We start from the raw sequence: 19,523 nt of genomic DNA on the forward strand, positions 1-19,523 counted from the left end.
TTTAGTATCTATTATCAACCAATCAGAGACAGAGTAGCGTGTGTCTTTCCAAGAAAAGCAGCAGGATCTATAATCATGTCTGTGTTCTTGCATTTCTTCTCTTTCTCTTGTGACCTCTTTCCAGCCAATCATGCTTGTGTAGGCAGGCACAGACAGCGACTCAGAGGTGGAACTTGAACCTTCTCACTAAGGTATGATGTGTTCAAACCAAGTTGTTCTGAATGCATCGGTAAGCCCAGTTATTTAGCTAATAAGCTTAGCATACAGCCTTAACTGTTTTCATGCAGATTATGAACAGGCTAACGGTTACCTTGCGGACAGAAAAAAATACTGCATCATTTAGGATTTGTAAAGAGTTGTTCACCTCCTATTCTAAATCATTCCCTTCATGTTTTAATAATCTGTCTACATTTGCGAAGAAAACCAGATTGGACATGTGGAATCAATACACTGTCATATCAATAATGTTTGCAAATCTGATTTAACAGAGGTGTACATCTGGAAGGAAGGATTAATAGAGAGTTTAATGTACTAGAAAATCAGCTGTGATTAAGTGTAAAATTAGATGATGGGTGACATCAAAACGCACGCATTTGTTCTGCTAATGAGTGATTTTGCTCAGTGTTTTAGCTTGACATGATGAAAGCATTGCAGAGAGAAATAAGAGTTTGAGGTTTGGCAGCAAGAATCTCAGAGACACACATCTGGATCAGGAACAGAGGAAAAACAGGAATAAATCACGGTGGAAAAATCGCTCCGATTCACTGCTCACACTCCATATCAGGTCACACTCTGATACAGATATGATTAATTTGATCTGAGACTTTCCACACTATCATGAAACAGCTGCCATGTCTTCAAGATTTAAACCTGCACTCATTGACTTTTTTTTTTTTTTTTTTGGCCACTTGGAGGCAGCGGAAACAAGCTATGAACATAACACTGACACATACGGCCAGTACTATAAAAATTGTTGCCTGTTTTTGTTGTGTAGCTCAGATTTTTTTTTTTTTGTCTCTGCTGGTTCTTTAGTTTCTAAATGCTCCGCTGTGTTCACCAGCTACAAGCTGTACAATCCGAATTTAGTACACTCTCACTGAAGGGCCTTTTATTCCTGTTTATCTCATCACATTAATAGTGAATAAAGATACGAGAGTGACAAATTCATGATATACTAATTGTACTTCTACGTAATTGAGGGCAGTCCCTAAACATGCTCCCCCTCTCTCAGAATGCCACTCATCACACGTCCCCTGTCCTTGACAGTCCTTTGTAAACGTTAATAAATGAAGACGGCTTTTGAAAAAGTGTCCAAGCAAAATGGCCGTAAATTAATTAAGAATGACAGGGCTGTGGAATAAAAATAGTTGATAGACGAGTGGGAACGAGGAAAGGGGTCCTTGTTGATGAATTATTCAAAAGACTGAGAGATAATTGGACTGACAATTTATGTCCCCATCTCACTTACAATGTCAGTGCATTTGCATGTGAGGAAGATAAACTGCAAATTTCTCGCAGCGGTACAAAACTGCATCCGCCTGAACACGTATGCAGCCCGAGCCTGGAGTGATGCATCCTGCCTCTGAGTCAAGCATCTGATTCCTTTACTTTTCTGTGTGCCTTGTATTCACGGTTTTGTCCCCTGAATGACCTCCATTTGATCATTGCCACTCGGATTCAACAGGAGTTGCCCGAGGGGGTTCAATAAAGCCGAGGGTCACTGTATTGAACAGTATGGATTGCACATTAAAATAAAAAGTGGGCTGTAAAAAAGATGCTGCAAAATCCCTTTGAAAGAAACAGAACTGTGTTTTCGGGACTTGGGAGTCATGTGGAAGTCTGTACCTGAGGCAGATACATTTATGTACACTATATCACATTGTTATAATTAAGGGAAGGACAATAATAAAGCAGTAAAGTACAGTGTGACAGGGCCTCCTGCAATTTCTTATTGATATATGGCTCAGCACTACGTTTGTTAGACTGAGAGGTTTCCTGCTGTTATTCGTGTCCATGTCAATGTTGAAAATGCTCAGACTCTGCATTTCTCAACTGTGCTGAAAGCTCTGTGACAACATGCCACAGATGTGGTACTGACTGCTGCTGCTTTGAAGAAAAACCTACATTCCTACCTCAGTAAAGCAGATATTATGATATATTGTGGATGAGATTCATCATGCCATGAGGTCAACGGAGTAGAAGTTGGATGGCAAGGAGAAGCCGATAGAAGACACCTGGAACAAATCAATATATCCACTTGTAGAGCCACAGATGCCTATAGTTATATCATACAATTGATGGATAATACTGTAGTTATAGAAGAAATTATTTCAACCTGGCAAACTAAAACAAAGAAAGTGTTTTACAGTGAAATGATGAAAAGAAACACACATTGTTTAAAAGCCTTCAATGAACCGATATCAGTCCCACCTTAAAGTGAAGATATAAAATACAGAACAAAGAAATAAAATACAATACACATTGTTATATGTATTTCCTGTTTATGAACACATTCACTGTCTCATGATTAAATAAAAATATATGTTAAAGGGACACTTATTAGCTTTTTTTGTATTTTTTAACAGTAAAATCGTTAATAAAAAAGGAACTGCACATAACAATGTGTATTTTATGTTACCTTGTTTGACCTGTTTTCATTTAGTCTTTTTAAATCTTCCATAAAGATACTCAGATAACATATTCATTGTATTGCACACAGCGGTGATACATCTATCTCCTCAAATAATCTTCCATCTATCCCACGAGAACATAATCAGCCCGCCAGAAATATTCTGAATTGATCTGTCGCTTCTTCATGAATGTTTTTGGGGTTTTTCTTTTTTTCTTTTTTTGGGTCTCTAATCAAAGTGGTTAAGCAGTTTTGGTCAGGAAAAACGTCAAATGGTGTAATCCTTTTTAGCAGTGCAATCCTCTCAGCATGATGACGTACTGTAGCCTGTCTGATGGATCAGTGACAGGCAGCAGCATCTCCTGCCTGTCCCAAAACTCAGGGGGCACCGCCTGTACTGTAGGTTAGCTGAATAACATGCAGGTATTTTTAGTTCAGCCTGAAGCAGCAGCAAGCTCTGCTGGCTTTTTATGTTGTTGTTTAATGGAAAAATACTCAAGTTGATTAGTGGAGGCTTTGAATGCAGGAAACATGCTGTACAGCAACAACTAAACCCTTCATCTCAGCTTGTGAAGCACAGAAACCTTGATGATTTGAGGAAATATGCTTATTTGACTTCTTGTTGAGAGTTACAAAATAGTATTGATGCTACTTTCATGCTTGTGCAATTAATATGAAGTTACATTCAGCAACAGGACTGGAAACAGGGGAACACAGCTATTCTTGCTCTTTTCAAAGGTTACAACATCTGCCTTCCACATGTCATTTTTATACTTGCATGGATTAAACAAGCATGTTTAGCGAGCTTTTGAGGTTTCTTATGGCGGGCTTGCTGTTTTCCCCTATTTTCCAGTCTCTTTTGGACAAAAATTCTCTGTCAAAGCGCAGCATGTACACAAACACAAATCAAACTCGACTCAATAAGATTGTGCTAATTAATAGTATACTTTTTCCTTTTTCATTTCAATTACAGATCTTACAGAAGAATGAAATAAATACCTGTACACTCTTCTGCAAACCAGTACAATAACTGTGCAGTAAATACCATCACTGTAAGGCTCACAGTGTTGCTGTGAGGCTACCCTACAAACCTGTGTCCTCATAAGTTCCCACAGTGGCTTCTCTGACACAGATCCAGCATATTATGAATTCATCATTGTTCAGGCCTTGTAAAATGTAATGCCATCTGTACTACAGGGTCTGTGCCCTTGGGATTTGAACAGTAAAGTGTTCCTGCTTTGCTGGATGGTGACCAAAAGATGGCGACACAGACTGCGTGTCTGCCGATTCCCCGTCCAACCACTGTTGATTATTTGCACCATTCATTATTGTGCATTGCCATTTAGTTAGTACTGTTCTTTCAAGTTTAAGTATGTATCATAAGATACCTGTGAGTTCCTTGTCTTCTTGTCAAACTTTTTTCATGGATTTAGTCCATGTGAGTTTCTGCCTCCAGGTCTTTTTTGTTCTGCCCTCCCGACAGCACACTGGAATTTGGACACTCATCTGGGAGGATTGTTGGGATTCATGGCAATCATACCCCAGTAAGCACTGATACCATGAGAAAAATTCCTGAGACATCTTTTCATCTCTGTGTTGTTTCATGGCTGCAAATTAGTCACAAAAAACAGGCAATGATGCTTAAATAATCTTTTTTCATGTTCAAAGGGGAATAATATAGACAGCTAAAGACTGAAAGAACACTGAACCACATTAGAAGCTCAAAACGCTGTCAGTGGATTACCAGATACTATTAAAATCATGTTGCCGGTGATGAAAAACCAAAAACGGATGAACCAGATTAATATTTTCTATCACTACATCCAAATGATGTTGGTCTTCTGATCCTCTCAGCTGTAAATTGGAGCAGTAGTGATGCCTGACGACCTCAGTGACCCTGACATAGAAACACAAAAGGGGCATTGCTACACACCTGTTGCACAATCAGTCTGTTATCTACACTGAAACTGATGCAAGTGGGATCATTAGTTAAAAAAACATCCAACAGACATGCACCCAGGACGAGCTGAAATACGATGAGATGAGATGATGACATACTGAAAATATTTAGTCCTCTTTATAGTTTTAATGCACAACAGGTGGACATCATTTTTAAAATATGGGAAGCATATGGCAAAACAATTAGACAAAAAACTCAACAAAGGATTTAACTGTCACATCACTTAAATCACTGTAATGTTTATTGAATTTATAGGTGGCTAAATAAAGTCTGCAAGCCTACGTTTGGAATTGGAAAAGGACTGCAGGCTTTACTATAACAGGAGAGCTGAAACAGAAATAATCTGCCACAACAAAATGACACCACAACCACCAACATGATTTACTAACAGACCAGCGGGTGCCAAATACAGATTTTACAAATGTTTAAAAACATATTTCCTAATGACTGGCTTACAGCCTTATGTAACCTCCGCACCACACAGTAATCACATACATATTTTTATACCGTTTTGTTGGCACAGCATCAGTAAACTCCCATCCCCTCCTCAGTGGGTGGCTGCAGGGAGCAGCAGGGACTCCTACTGCACCCTGACCTAAGTGAAGCCAGATCGCTGTGGCCACCATGGGAAGAAGCCAGTACATGTGAATTATTAGATGACCCCCCACCCCATGCAGGACATGGACATGAAATCCTCTCCAGATGACTCTGTTGAGAACAGATCGTTGAACCCTGGTTTCCACAGCAACAGGGCACCACATCTATGTTTTCTTTCTCTCTGCTCCTTCAACCCCTCGCATTTTTTCTTCTCAGTCACATGCATACCTCTGCTGCGTAATCCTCAGCATCCTACAATGGAAAGATTAAATCTATTCGTGATCAGCTAGTTATGTTGCAGGAACAGAACGACAGGCTCAGGTGAAATTGATGCCACTCTCTTCATGAGACAGATGGTTTGTTACACAGAACCATCTGAGATGTTGTCCTTGAAAACTGTTCTTGGAAAAGGGCAGGAGCTTTCAAAAAACACTTGGCAGGTGATTGGATGAACCGTTTGTGTATCGCTGTCTTCCACAGGCTAACTTCGACTAATCAGATCAGCGAACCACGTGACTTGGTAGAACCAGTTGAGAGAGGAGTGAAGACATTTTTTCCATGGAGAAAAGCCTTCAGTGCTCAGTGCTGTTCTTTATTCTTCCATCAATGAAAAAAATCCTCCCCAGTCCTGGTATAACTGGTGCTTCAGCAGCATCTGTGTTAACCTCTTTAAGGAGCAGTTGTCTCTCTCGCTGGCACCACACCTAAACCGCACCTGTAGCCTTCAGACATCTCAAGCTGCTTGTTATTTAGTCCTGTATTAGTCATCTTAGTCATTGCCCTTGTTGAAAAAAAAAAAATACAGTACATATGTTGTATGTATCAGACTGTGAGGTGTGCACTTTGACTTCCTGCTTATTAGATTTATTAGCCACAAGACACCGACATATATTTTATTTTCATGTCACAGGGAATAGCCAGCTGGTCTGCTCGGCATCAGATGGGGCATCTGGACAGATTTGTTTGTCAAACAAATATTGCTTTACTTTTCAGGCTGCCTCTAAAGGCAACAGCAGAAGACTTCTGGAAAGGTTTTCCAGCACCACACAAACAGCCGGAAATTGCTTCAGGGAATATAATGTTCACAGAAAAGAAAAAACAGCTCCTCACTGACTGGAGAATACTGTAGTGTAACCAGGATTCCCCAAATACTGCATCAACTATCAGCTGTTCCGGAGCTGAGCCAGATCTTCAGGCATCAAAATTGGGACATTTAACTCACACTGACCCTTGTAATTAGGCTACGTCAGTGGTGGATAAAGTATTCACATCCTTTACTTAAGTAAAAGTAGTAATACCACATTGTGAAAGTACTTTACCACAAGAAAAAGTCTTGTATTCTAAACCTTACTTAAGCATATAAGTATTATAAGCAAAATGTACTTAAAGTTTGAAAATAAAGTACTCATTGTGTAGTACAATGATCCCTGTCAGTGTTTTACTATTGTACAGTATATGATATGTTTGGATTAATATTACTGCTGCATTAATGTGTATGTTTTACATTTTACCGTTGTGGATGTTTAAGGTTGAGCTAATCTGGTTGGGTATTGCGTATTTTAATCTACAGCAATGCACATTCTATAAAATCATCATATCTTTATAGTGGGCTGTCCCATGAGAAACACACAATACACAGTATTCAAATGTACAGTTCTTTTGCTTACTCGCTGGCTTATACATGATCATATTTTCAGGGCAGATCCAGATGGCCAAATGCTTGATGCCTACCATTTAACCACAGCATCCTCACTTTGATTACCACCGGGATTCTTTGTTGCACGCCATACCCATTTTGACATCATAATAGCCACTTTTTAGTGACAACAGTGTAATTATGGCACTTTAACATTTTGCAAATTATGTGACTGAAGAAGCACCTCATTCCTCCTTTGGACCCACTCAATTGGCCCAGATCACGCAGTGTCTGGAGAAAATTAGATTCATCGTCTGATCAACAGCCTGGGAAAGCCATGAAGGGAGGTGCAGGAAGACCAACCAAGGAGACCATAGTTCCAACTGGAAAGCTCCAGGGAACTAGTCACAGCGAAGAAAACTCATCTGGCTACTTAATCAGAAAGCCAGCCAGGGTTTTCTGCCATGGATGAGCTACTTCCAAACCAAAACAACGTGGCATCAAGCCTTATTAATACTAGTGCACCAATCTTGGACAGAGCCCTTTCTGCGATAGAAACTATGGGACATTATATACATTAACATTACGTTATCTATATATTCTTGGGGCTTTTGCTTGATTCGAAGTTTTAGGAATTCACTTCTTTGATTTGAATTTGAGATTCGATTCGAGCTCTGAACCCTTAACTTCCCTTTTAAAAATCAGGCTATCCTAGATTAAGTTAAAATGGCCTATTTCTTTCTCTGTTTTGCCAATAACATGAAAGAATAGACTGGCCAACAAGGTGTAGTAGATCAATGTGTGCAGATGTGCAGGAAACAAATTTAGTATTTTTTCATTTTTTTTATTTCAGATTTGGAGACGTGTCAAAGCATTGTAGGAAACAAAATATTCGTATATTAAATCACATGACCAGAATATTCTGCTGTGGAAAATGACAGTCTGCTGTCTGGTATAAGTGGGCATGCAGTATGTTGATTAACCCTAATTTTATGAACAAGACTAAGAGAATACAGCCATGCTAGCTGCTCTGTGAGGCTGTACTTAACAGCAGTGCTTTGAGCTAAATGCTAGCACCAGCATGGTAACGTACACACAATCACATTTTTAACATGCTGTCGTTTAGCGGGCGTAAAGTTGACCATATTCACCATCTCAGTCTAGCATGTTAGTGTGCTAACATTTGCTGATTAGCTCTAACAACAAAGTGCAGCTGAGGCTAATGGGAATGTCCTCAGTCTTGCAGGTGTTTGGTCGTAAACCAAAGTACAAACAGACTGGCAGAAGATAAAAAGTCATCTGGTGACCAAACTTTAAACACTTCATCCTGAGGGTGCCATGAATGTCTGTAGCAAAGTTAAATGCAAGCCATTCAACAGTTTTGGAGACATTTTACTAGAAAACAAAAGATGTCGACCTCATGGCAGCATCGGAGGAAAACAACGGCTTGAAGATTAATTGTAAAATTATTAGAATTCATCCTCTGGGCAGCATGGATGTCTGTCTCTCTGAATGTTTCATGGCAGTCCATCAAGCAGTTGCTGAGATACTCTAGTCTGGCCCAAAGTGGTGGACCAACAGAGACTGCCATGCTGTGATCGTGGCTAAAATTAAGATTCAGTGTATTCTTTCTATGATGCTCATTGTTTAGCTGTCCAGATGTAACTTAACTGTTTTGTCTCCTTTTCACAACTCTCAGTGGTTTTCAGTAAAAAAATAGCCATAAAATCCACCGTACACAACCAGCTCAGCTCAGCGCCAAACAGCACAAAGAAAAACGTCAGCGACTATGGTGAACACAGTGAAACATCTAACAGCTAAAGAACCAGATATTTTCCTCAGGAGTTGGTGGAGCCCATGTGGGAGATTAACTCTTTGTGGACTCTTTTAAGATACTCTGTACCACAGTTGTTAGATCATTAGGTGAGGGTCACGAGGGGCCAACTGACAAACAACATCTATAACAACAACAACAACAGGGCCATTTGGTTAACACTGAACAGATGCTTGATTGAGGGTGTCTTCTAAAAATTGGTCTTGTCATTTGCATTTTATGAGTCTAGCAACTTGTCTTTGTTCTTTCACTCTATAAGGTGAATGCTCTGAAACTTTGGCAGAGAACACATTGGACTGGTCTTCCCTCCATGCTGCATGAAGTAAAGAGATCTGATTCATTACACCTTGTTTGTAATTCATCAGAGAATTAGCACTCTCAAATCTACAAGAAGAATTTCAACAACCAGAAACCGAGCTAAAAGAGAGCTGAACAGAGTGTTTTCTGCTGGCCCCAAGTGGACAAAAAAACAACAACAACCTGTTATTGCAGATTTAAGTTTCTGCCGTCATCAGGTTTAATTTTGATGACTCTATAAACATAGATAAAATTGCATGTCATCAAAGGAGGATTCATGCTTTTCCTGCTATCACACCGTCATAAGTCCCCTTCAATCATCATCCCTCCCAGAACACCAGGCTGTTGACACACATGGTTAATATGTTGAGATTAGGTAGGAGTGACCATCTAGTGCCTTGTGAGCGATATGTGCACGATGAGCTAAGGTCCTTCTAGGATGGTACTGTCTGTGGTGCAAGAGGATATGAACCTTCAAAAGAAACACTGGATGGTGACACTACAAGAAATTTTCTACCCTGCTCTTGCAGCTGTGGGTATCCCCTGTAAGTACATCAATACTCAGTGTCAAGAATTAGAGCTGTTGGCTGATCTCAGACCAAAATACTTTACTGTTCTATGGTATTTTAAAATTATGTTAATTTAATATGTACGCGGAGCAATATTAATCATTATCGAGAAGCCTTTATTGACACAAATCTTTTACCCAGCCAACACCATCACCTTTCTGATCATCTTGAGGAGGAACTGCATGCTCTCCAAGTCCAGCACCTTCTACCTGATGGCCATTTCTGTGGCTGACAACCTTGTTCTGATCTTCATTGTGGTTCTTGAGCTTTCTCTTAAGTACCATCAGCAAGAGCCGTTTTGGAGTTATGAGCCGTGGTGCAACCTGAAGGACATTTTTAACTACGGAGCATACAATGCCTCAACGTGGCTGGTGGTTGTGTTTACAGTGGAGCGTTTTATTTCCATCCACACATGGAAAATGAAGACCAAAATCTGCACCTCGAGATGTGCAGCATGGACTATAATGACTGTTTATCTCTTCAGTCATCTTTTTGCCATACCTTACTACTGGTCAAATGCTTCAGTTCACAAGAACAACCAGACCAGGTGTATTTACAACCCAGAGGCCCCTTCTCATTTCATTCATACCCTGGTTTGGTTTCAAACCCTGCAAGCTTACATATTCCCCTTCATCATCATCCTCACACTTAACGGACTGACTTTACGCCTGATCTCGCTCAGCAACCGGGTTCACATCACTGCTGATTCGACTTCCAGGGTCAACAAAGTCATGCCCCTGCTGCGCCACAGGAAGAGAAAATCTGTAGTGCTTCTAGTGACTGTGTCCATGAGTTTTGTGCTGCTGTCTGTCACCCGTGCTATAACTCAGATCATCCTCCGCACCACTCACATGTACACTTTGGATCGTAATGATTACAACCTCCGGATAAATGTAGCAGCAGACACTGGTACCATGCTGAGTCTGAGCAACGCAGCTGCTAACATGTACTTGTATGTATGCACCCAATCCAAGTTTCGCCAAGAGTTCTTTGCATGTGTCAGACAGGTGTCTTTCTACTGCAAAACATGTGTCCTAAATAAACACAATTACTGACACACTGAGGGTAGTTTGTACAGGTGCACTATCCTGGTGACTGGAAACAGGTGGAATGATCTCATGCCAGTCACAACCGCTTAATGACTGTTTCTGTCATCAGACAAGGCCTTGAATGGAACCTTGGCTCTATAAAACACAATCTCATTTTCTTTATTACTGTGTTTTACCCATTATGTCTTCCTGTTACAGAATGGAGGTGGCTATCACGCCTTGTTAACAATCATGACACACATCCACACTGTTTGACATTGCATGTTAAATTCTCAGAATTAATTTCCTGCAGCCAGAGCAAATAAACAAGAGGGCCTCACTTTGACCGCCATTGTTTGTAATATTCTCATACAAATGTGGAAAGTTTGCTGCAGTTTCATGATTAATGAATTCTATGCTTCAGTAGTTTTAGTTTGATTTGTTTTTGAGTTTTTATTGGTAATGTATGTAAAGCAATGATATTATATATTATTATATAATATTTAAACTGGCAATAGACACGTAAAGAAAATTTGTGTTGTATTGGCTGTAGAATAATGACAACATTGGCATTTAAGTTTCCTATATGCCTCAATTTGACTATGAAATTTTGTCTGCCACTTGGTAAGGTTTTCCGGAGAAAATGAAGGCTGGTTGGTCATCCAGTCAGGCTGGCACCATTTCTATCTGCTGTGATGTCTCCATTATAAATTAAATGAATGAGTGGAATCATGCTTTTTCTTTTATTGTATTCTTCTACTTTCCTCTCCACCATAAACACCAACCCCTGCTGTACTTATGTCAAATTATGACACTTTCACTTTACGTCTTCAGTGAGCATGCTTTCCCTGTTCTCTCTTATTTCCAAAGCGGTTTTGATGTGTTTATTTACAGACATTTAGAAACAAATGCAGTGTGTCCTGTGTTTTTTGTAGTTGCAGTTGTGAGGAAACCCGAATGCAATCCGTCTGTCTTCGAGACTGTGGCGCCAACAGTAATACCACTTGGAAACACTCAGCGGGTTGAATGGTTGTCTGTTGCCACTTTAAGCATTTGTCACTATTTGATTTGCGGGTTTACTACAAGCCTGAAATAAAATCATTATTTTCTTCCAATTGTGTTTGGTTTCCCACAATAAAATATTCTCAAAAACTAAACCAGTCATTAAAACAAAATTGTACAAAACTGTATTCTGCATTCATAATTTCAGGATTTTTTTTTCTCACAAAATCAAAAGCAGTATGTGCCACTTTTCCAAAGAAAGCACGAACCAACGATAGCTCATGGTCGCAAAGATCCAAACCAAGAATTTGTGTTGTGGTTTGTATTTCTGGTGCACTTATTTTGCAAGGTCCACTTCCTTTGTTGTTGTGTTTGTGGCTACCTTTATTTGTTTCTGGAGGCACCCTTCTCCCCGCAGCGTTGAGGAGTGATTGGATACACCTGGAATCACTTCTGCAATCTAGACGCCTATTTCTAGGCTGCTGAGACGCTCCTCGACGCCAGAGTATACACCGTCATATCGTGGTACCAAAAAACACAAAAATATTGACTGTTTGTTGTGAAAATAAACACTGCTAACCTTCTCCGTTTCTGCTCCTGGGTCTCTCTGCACCCTACATGCCACAAATTTGCACCAATTTGTACCAATCAGTGCTTACTGTATAATAATAGTACCCTGGATCACACAATGTAATGTGCAAAATACAAAATATTACCAAAGCTAAGCCATATTAGCAGTACAAAATTGTACTGTGGTACTTTCTCCTGCAGTTCTCTGAACTAGTCCTAAGCAAACAAAGAAAAGTGTACTGGAAGCCTTTTGTCTAGGAAGTAGCATTTATTTGCCCTCAACACATAAAGCATTGAAAAATTTACTTTTGAACATAACACAATGAAAAGGAACAAGGATGTGCTGTTTCCCAAAAGAAATTTGGATATGTATGTGAGATGCTACAAAAGCAGGAGGACAGACTCTCCACAAGCACTCCAGCTAATTCAGTGATCAACATTGCTCACTGTTCTATTCAAGTGTCCCTGTAAGTCATGGCACTGTGACAGTGAACCAACATGAACAATACCAGGACCATGAAACTGAAGCAGCAAAATTGTTCATTAAATTTGTGATTTTCCACTCTCACCATCCCTCTTTGCCATTTTTATTGAACCACTCGCAGCAGCAGTACTAGAAAACAAATAAACTGAAGGATTCAAAGACGCCAGTTCAGAACATAAAATAAGTCTTTATGCAGATGATCTGTTATTATACTTAGAGCATCCTCCTGTGTCACTACGGGAAACTATCAATGTCAATAACAACTTCTCCACAATCTCACACTATATAAGAAACTGGAACATATCCCCTCCCATTTTGCATTGTCATTATAAAATATTCAGGAATTAATATCTCTCCTAGGCTGTCAGAGCTCTTCAACTTCAATTACAAAATAGAAAATAACCTAAAAACACCAGATCAAGCAACCACTCACTCTCACTGGGTGAATCGCCACAGTTAAAATTAAAACCTTACCTTTGTTTTCAGTACTTCCCACACCAACAACGCTTCAAAACACTTGACTCATTAATGACTCAATTTACTGGAAAAACAAAAAACCCAGAATCTCACTTTCAACATTACAAAATGGAAAATCATGAGGTGGCCTAGAAGCACCAAACTTTCTACACTACATCCATTCAAACAGAATATTTATTCAGCTGGACCCAAAAGCACAACTACAGTGTGCTGACAGCAGAGTTTTTGGAAGCAGCTGAAGTAGCTGCCCATTGCTCTCTGTCCAGGGAATAGTGTCTACATGGAAATGGTCAGCTCAGAGCTTTGCTACCACCCGGCCACCCGATTTTAGGAGATCCAGCTGAAAGATTGACCGACCCAACTCGAGGCGCGGCTGATATCGTGTTTCACAGACACAATTTACCCGGAAAGGTAACTTAAGCAAAGCTAAGTTGCATGGTGAGCGGACTCTGCGGAGCTGCGAACCCACTGTGAAAATGTCCGGACACGGTCAGTACGGAGGAGATGACTTCTGCAAACTTCTGCAACAGGTTGCAGTGTTGGAAACCAAAGTTCAACATTTGGAAATAAACGCAGAAGTGAATGGACCTTGTGGGAATGACAGCACTTTGCCGTTGACGCAAAACAGCGGACTTCAGAATGCTAACATCCAGCTAATTAGCTCTGCTACAGGTCCCATGAAACAAAAGGACTGTGTACCAGATAGGGCTGCACGGTGGCTCGGTGGTTAGCAGTGTGCCTCACAGCTAGAAGGTCCACGGTTCGATTCCGCCTGGGGTCTTTCTGTGTGGAGTTTGCATGTTCTCCCTGTGCAGCGTGGGTTTTCACTGGGTTCTCCGGCTTCCTCCCCTCCCTGAGGTTAATTGATAACTCTAAATTGTCTGTAGTGGTTGTGCGTGGTTGTTTGTCTGTATATGTAGCCCTGTGGTAGGCTGGCGACCTGCCCAGGGTGCCTGCCCTGCCTTCGCCCGAGTGACGGCTGGGATAGGCTCCAGCCCCCCCGTGACACTGCAAAGGATTCAGCGGTGTATAGATAATGGATGGATGTACCAGATAATAAATCTACCTGCATCAGTCCTCCCTGGTATGCTCTTGGGGCAGAGCCAAAGAGTAAATCAGCTGATATGGGGAGACATCCAACAGGTAGAACCCAGCGCCCAGAGATCTGTGACACAGACTGGCCAGCGTTATCACCCTCCTCAACACCTGTGCAGAGTAAGACACAGCCTTGGATAAAAGCTAAAGGGAAGATGACACAGGGGCAAATGATACTGGGAAACAACAATCTGAAGTGCTCAAACGAGACTTAGGTTATCTGCTAAATTTAGTGAGCTCTCTGAATGCTGAAGTGAGCTCTCTGAATGCTGAAGTCTTCTTCAGTGGGCCCCTACCACCAGAGGAGGAGGGGAGAGATTCAGCAGATTTTTGGGACTAAACAGATGGCTTTCAACTGCATGTGATGTCCACTCAGTGCATTTTATTGACAATTTTAACTTTTTCTGGGCCCGCAGACATTTTTTCAAAGGAGATGGAATTTCCCTTAACAAGTCAGGAGTAAAAACTTTTTACCTCCAACCTATTTTTCTGCCTGCGTCACACTGGTCCCACTTCCAAGGACAAGAGACAAGAGGAATCTAAACAAAATGAGCAAACACCAAAACATGAATTAGAACTGACTCACCCCCCGCCTGTATGCTCTAACCATGAGGGATGCCAGAGCAAAAAAGGGGATGCCTCATGTCCTCCACCAGGGGCCACTGCTCATGAGGATTCACCGACTCCATCCACTAAAACTCCACCTAGCTCACCATCTCCAACCGCCCAAACTCCAGCCCATCATGTTCACTGGGTATCCCATCACCCTCCTCTCCCCTGCTGGAGTTTACTGACCAAATGAACAAACTTGTCAGCGCTGGCATCAGACTTCAGACCTCGCCCATCTGGGATCCTGTCTCCCCAAATTTCACCCTGCCCTCAAGAATCACCCTACCCCCCTCGACCACCTCAGTGGCGACTGGCACCACCTCCACCCCCTCCACATCTTGATCTGAACTTACTCTAGTCCCCCAATAAGAACCCAGCACAACCACCTGTCTGTGTTCTGGGTCGAGGTTTTAAGGCAAATGTTATACCTGACTTTTCTGAGGAAAAGCCAGGGCCCATTGTGCCAGAAGCTTCATTGATTCATGTCTCAATGTTGGGTCTTTGGCAGGCAAATCATTCTTAATCAATGATTTTATCATCAAGCATAAGCTTGATTTTATGCTTTTAACTGAAACTTGATTAGGACAAGATAACAGTGCAGCAGTCAGTCCAAATTTCAGTTTCATAAGTGAAGTAAGAATAGAATAGAACAGGGGTGGGCAAACTTTTTCACTTGTGGGCCACAAAGGGTTCTAAAATTTGACTGGGGGGCCGGACCAGGAGCAGATGGATGGAGTGTTTTGGTAATCCACCTCATAAGAGAAAATAAAATATCATGAGATATGTAGAACACATATAATTTCAATTGAAAATGAACAAAAGCATGACAACTAAATATCTGTCTTTGAAGTCCCACAGAACTGAGCTATTTATTGAAATTACTCTTTTTATTATTTTAAAGCACTGAAAGTTGTGTTATCCTTAAGGATATTATCATCATCAGTCTCCTCCTGACTGTCTTCATTTAAAAAACGGTAGGAGATGCAGGTCTACTTGTCCTCTCCTTCTATTCAATCATCCCTAATGCCAAAACTCAACAACGAGCAGCGCGAGGACGGAACAGTGACAACGCGCCAGTATGTGGAGCGCGTTATATTTGATGGCGCTGCATTTGCGCACTTGGTTTTGAGAACGTACGTGCACCTGAGCACCACATATGTGCATCCCTTAACAGACAGAACAAATTAGTTTCAAATGCATTTTTTACATAACACAACGGAGAAACGTACTTTTAATTTCAGTGGGAACAGTGTTGTTGGTCTCCCTTTTTATCCAGCGCATCAAAGTCTGGAGTCAGTTTTCTTGCTGTATCATAGTCTTTAAACACCGCCTGATCGGTGTTCAGTCAAAAATATTTAGTTGTCCACTCCTTATTAAAAACTGGACATTCTTAGCTCCGCTCATCTTTACAGAAGGGCTGAGGGTCGAAGAGTAAAGCGCAAACGTGGAGTAATACGCTTCACCTCAACAAAGCTCAATGTATCTAGAGTGCGCCATCTATTGGGAAAAAGCCAGAATTGCAGGGAAAATAAAACATTAACAAGGTTTATTGATATAATTTGTTCAAGTTCGGCGGGCCGGATTAAATTTTGTAACGGGCCGCATATGGCCCTCGGGCCGTAGTTTGCCCATGCCTGGAATAGAATAATAAGAGAGGAGGTGGAGTTGCCATTTTGTTTAATGATAGCATTCAATGCAAGAAAGTCTCTTATGGTCAGTTTGAATCTTTTGAATATGTTCCCATTCAATAAAAATCCACTGACTCCCTGTCAGGTAGTCTTCGTAACCTTCCACAAACCCCCAAAATACAATGCAAAGTTTTCCGATGATTTTGCAACACTACTGTCTGTTGTTTGCATTGATTTTGACTGTGTTGTGTTAATAGGTGACTTGAACATTCATGTTGATAATCCCAAACATGGATGTGCTAAAGAACTTGGATCATTTTGGGCTATCTCAGCACGTAACACACTCAACACATAACAAAGGGCATATATTAGATTTGGTTATTTCCAAAGGGCTTAATATCTCTGTGGTTTTGGTGATGGCTGTTGCCCGTTCTGATCATTACTGTGTGTCATTTAAAATGGCCACACCTGCTATTCTTAACAAAATTGGAACAGAGGTAATCAAAAAGCGTTATATTAATGAAACACTGGTGCAGTCTTCACTCAGTCTTTTACACCATCACCAACACTGCCCTCAGCTTTAATTGATGACCCTGTAAATAGTTTAATTTCAAAAGTTATGACTATTATTGACTCCATCGCACCAATTAAGACCAAAGTTTTGTTAGGAAGGAAAAAGGCACCTTGGAGAAACACCACATTGGTCAAAGTCCAGAAAAGAGTCTGCAGACAGGCAGAGCGCAGGTGGCGAAAAACCAAACTCCAGGTTCATTTTTAGATTTACAAAAACAGTCTCCAAACCTATAACCATAAACTAAAGATGGCAAGGCAAGCATTCTTTTCAGAGATTATCAACAGAGACTGTAATAATGTAACCGTACTTTGTTTTCTGTCGTGGATAGACTGACAAACCCCACAGCATCAGTCCCTCCTGAACTGCTATCCAACAAGTCAAGCAACGATTTTGCAGCCTTTTTTACAGATAAAATTTTAAGGATCAGACAAACAATGTGCAGCTCCAGCTCAGGCAAAATGATAATTCCACCTGTGCTTTCCTGTTCTCCAGTTAATCTCGCACATTTTGACCTTTTAGATCATACAAGGCTGACAGAAACTGTATCACAGTTAAAATCCTCAACATGCTGCAATGATACTCTGCCAACAAACTTTAAAAAAAAGTTTAATTGCGTAGCTCCAGATGTGTTGCAGATAATTAATAATTCTCTTCAGTCTGGTCAGTTTCCCCAGGCCTTGAAAACTGCAGTAATAAAACCTCTCCTAGAAAAGACTAATCTGGATGCTTCAGTAATAAGTAACTACTGGCCAATATCAAATCTTCCATTTGTAGGAAAAAATATTGAAAGAGCTGTTTTTCAACAAACACATGCTTTCATTATGCAGAACAATCTTTTTAATGCATTTCATTCTGGATTTTGTCCACACCACAGCACAGAGACTGTACTTATCAAAGTTTTAAGTGACATACATCTGAATAATGATGCCTCCAAAACCTCAGTCTTAGTATTATTAGATCTCAGTGCTGCCTTTGACACAGTTGACCATGACATACTTCTTGACAGACTGGACAAGTGGGTGGGACTTCCTGGCACTGTACTACACTGGTTCAAATCTTATTTACAAGATAGAGACTACTTTGTGTAAACTGCTGAGCATGTGTCTGAACAAAAAAAGATTATGTGTGGGGTGCCACGAGGGTCCATTCTCGGACCACTTCTTTTCATTCTCTACATGTTGCACCTAGCTCAGATTATGGAGCATCATGGTATTTCTTATCATACTTACACAACTTTATTTTTATTTTTATTTTTATATCATCTCATGACGACAGTGCCTTACTTTAACTGAGTGAGTGTATTCATCAAATCAATGAGTGGATGTGCCAGAATGTTCTTCAGCTTAATGCAGATAAGACAGAAGTGATTGTATTTGGCCCCAAAATGAAAGGTTAAGGATCATCGCTCACCTATAATACAATACTTCTTACCACTACTGTTTGCTTTTGATATTTTATTATTATGTATATAATTTTTTACTGCTGCTATTTCAATATTTTATTATATATAGTTTGTTCTTACAGTCACGGTACACTTTATTTTCACTGCCATTTGCTTTTGATATTCTTATTTTGATATTCATTTGCATTTGATATTCCTTTTGTGCAAAACTTTTCACTACTGTTTACTATTTGGCTATTTTATTATTTTGTTATGTATATAATCTTTTTACTGCTCGCAATTTTTATATTTTTATTATGTATAGTTTGTTCTTTATAGTCTTATTTTCACTTATTTCACTGTGTGTATGCTGCTGCTGCACTGCAATTTCCCAGCTTGGGATAAATAAAGTCTATCTATCTATCTATCTATCGATCGATCTATCTATCTATCGATCTATCTATCTATCTATCTATCGATCGATTGATCGATCGATCTATCTATCGATCTATCTATCGATCTATCACCTTAACTCCATGTAACTGACAACAACAGATGAAGCCAAAAATCTTGGTGTGATTATTGATTCTGATCTGAATTTTAACAACCATTTAAAGCTCATTACCAAATCAGCCTACTACCACCTGAAAAATATAACCAGAATTAAGGGATGTCTGTCCAAAGAAGACATGGAAAAACTTGTTCATGCATTCATTTTCAGTAGGTTAGACTTTTGTAATGGAGTCTTTACTGGCCTAAACAAAAATTCAATTCGGCAACTACAGCTGATCCAAAATGCTGCTGCAAGAGTCCTTACAAACACCATAAAAATGGACCATATCACACCAGTCCTCAGATCACTACACTGGCTTCCTGTGAGGCAAAGGATAGACTTTAAAATTTCACTGTTGGTCTACAAAGCATTAAATGGTCTAACCCTAGCCCTGGTCATACATGACCACCGGTATCAGCATTGATAAACATCCATAAATTGTTCATTTCTGCAGCAGTTCAATCGCTCATCTCCTCCTTTGGTCCACAATCTACCATAAACATGCTCTCCATCAATCACACATACATTTCTGCCATTATGCAAGCACCATGTTTAATGACAAACCTGATATACGCTTGCACGCACAGGCATCACTCTCTC

Source organism: Chelmon rostratus, chromosome 10 (genome assembly GCF_017976325.1).
Source record: "Chelmon rostratus isolate fCheRos1 chromosome 10, fCheRos1.pri, whole genome shotgun sequence".
NCBI classification, from domain to species: domain Eukaryota; kingdom Metazoa; phylum Chordata; class Actinopteri; order Chaetodontiformes; family Chaetodontidae; genus Chelmon; species Chelmon rostratus.